Here is a 2,500-nt window from a genome sequence, read left to right as displayed (position 1 = left end):
CGAACTCGTGATTCACTCGCAAGGCCAAAGAGGAGGGAAGGGAAAGGAGGAGGGATGGGGGAAGGGGGAAGGAGGAGGGAAGGAGGAAGGAGGAGGGATGGGGGAAGGGTGAAGGAGGAGGGAAGGGGGAAGGGGGAAGGAGGAGGGAAGGGGGAAGGAGGAGGGAAGGGGAAGGGGGAAGGAAAAGGGATGGGGGAAGGGGGAAGTGGGGAAGGGGGAAGGAGGAGGGATGGGGGAAGGGGGAAGGAGGAGGGATGGGGGAAGGGGGAAGGAGGAGGGATGGGGGAAGGGGGAAGGAGGAGGGATGGGGGAAGGGGGAAGGAGGAGGGAAGGAGGAAGGAGGAGGGAAGGGAAAGGAGGAGGGATGGGGGAAGGGGGAAGGAGGAGGGAAGGGGGAAGGAGGAAGGTAGGGAAGGGGGAGGGAGGAGGGATGGGGGAAGGGAAAGGAGGAGGGATGGGTGAAGGAGGAGGGATGGGGTAAGGGGAAGAATGGGGGATGGGTGAAGGGGTAAGGGGGATGTATGGGGGAAGGGAAAAGAAGGAGGTAAGGGGGTAAGAGGGGAGAGGGGGAGAGGAAGGAGGAGGGTGGGGAAGGGGAAGCGGAGGGATGGGGGGGAGAGAGGGAAGGGTAGGCCGGATAATATAATATTAGAGGGGAAATAAAATAAATCTAGAATATTATAAATATGAAATATAAATATAAGGATATAATAGATTAAAGATAAAGAAAATATATATATTGAAAAATTAAAAATATAGGGATTAATATAATTAATAATAAATAATAAATGGATATAAATAAATAATAAAAAATAAATAATAAAAATAGCACATAGAGGGGAAGGAAAGGAATTGGAGGGCGGAGTGAAAAAGAGGAAGATAATGGAATGAAAGAGAGAGTCGAGCGGGAAGTAGGGAGGACTCAGGAAAGGAGACGTAAGGAGAAAGACGTAAAGAAAGGGGAGAAGAAGAGAAGGAAAGGGAGAGTCAATGGATAGTTGAGGTAGAAGAGGCAGAAGGAGTATAATGAGGGGGGGGGGGCGAGGATGAGGGGAAAAGAGAAAGGAAAAGGAAGGATGTGAAGGAATAGGGTTAATTACGAGATATAAAAGGAATAAAGTGGTAAATACAGAAAAAAGAAGGAGAAGGAGACAAGAGAGCAAAGGTACAAAGGGAGCAGGAAGAGGGGAAGTGAAGAAGAATCGCCAAAGGGGAGAGGAAGGAGGAAAAAGGGAAAAGGGTACAAGAAAAAAAAATCAAATGAATAGAGAAGAAAAGCAATGTTAAAAGAAAGGAAAAAAAGAAAATAAGAAAATCAAGAAAAACATCAAAGCAGAAAGAACAGACACCAATAACACCAATAAAAGGGAAACACGACAAGAAACACACAAAGAAGCAACAACAAAAAACAAAAAACAAACAAACAACAACGAAGCAATGCAAGACCTCCAACAAATAATAATAATAATAAAAAAAATGAATCAACCCAAATGCAGCAAAAGCAATTCAGAAGTACATACCGAAGCCCTAATCGTGATGCAAATATCAATCAAGTTCAGGCCAATTCATGATCGGGATGATACCGGTTTAGAAAACTTGGATCTTGTCTTGGAAGATTTTGCAGTGATTATGATGCGGAATTTCTCATCAAAAGAGTCTTATCTTTTTCATGTCTTTGGTATCGTCATGATTAGTAGTATCATTATGATGCCTGCGATTATTATTGTTATAAAGATAGAGAGAGTAATTATTATCATAATTAATATTGATATTATTATCCTTATCATTATCATAATTATGTTTATTATTGTAATTATCATTATCATTGCTATTACTATCATTATGATTATTGTCAATATTATTATTGTAATTATCATTATCATTGCTATTACTATCATTATGATTATTGTCAATATTATTATTGTTGTCATTATTATCATTTTTACTACTTCTGTTTCCATTAGTGTCATGATTATCATTATTATCATTACTGTTATGATTATCATTATTGTTACTTTTCTTATCATTATTATTTTTACTATTATTACTTTTCTTATCATCATCTTTGTTATTGATATCATTATCATCATCATCGTTATTACTAATACTATTATCATTACCATTATTCCATTATCATCCCCATCCTTATCATTAAAGTCATTATTACTATCATTATTCTTATTTTAATTTTTATTCTTATGATCATTATCATTCCCAACATTATCATTATCATAACTATTTCCGTTTTGGTTCCATCATCATAATCATTATCATCATTATCATCATTATCAACAGTAACAACAATAGTAAAAGTAATAGTTCAGTGGTAGACTCATTATCCCATGTTTGATCTTACCATAATCATTATTTCTACCATCATTATCAATTACCCTTCTCACGACCATTACCAACCCTTTCATTACCATTCCCCGTATCTTTATCAACCATTGCCATTATCTTCATTATTATCTTGTTACTGTCTCTCTTTCTCACCCTTATT

The sequence above is a fragment of the Penaeus japonicus genome, unplaced genomic scaffold (genome assembly GCF_977035675.1).
Source record: "Penaeus japonicus unplaced genomic scaffold, GWHDUDI00000001_assembly GWHDUDI00000011, whole genome shotgun sequence".
NCBI classification, from domain to species: Eukaryota; Metazoa; Arthropoda; class Malacostraca; order Decapoda; family Penaeidae; genus Penaeus; species Penaeus japonicus.
Note: the sequence above shows the minus strand (reverse complement) of the source record.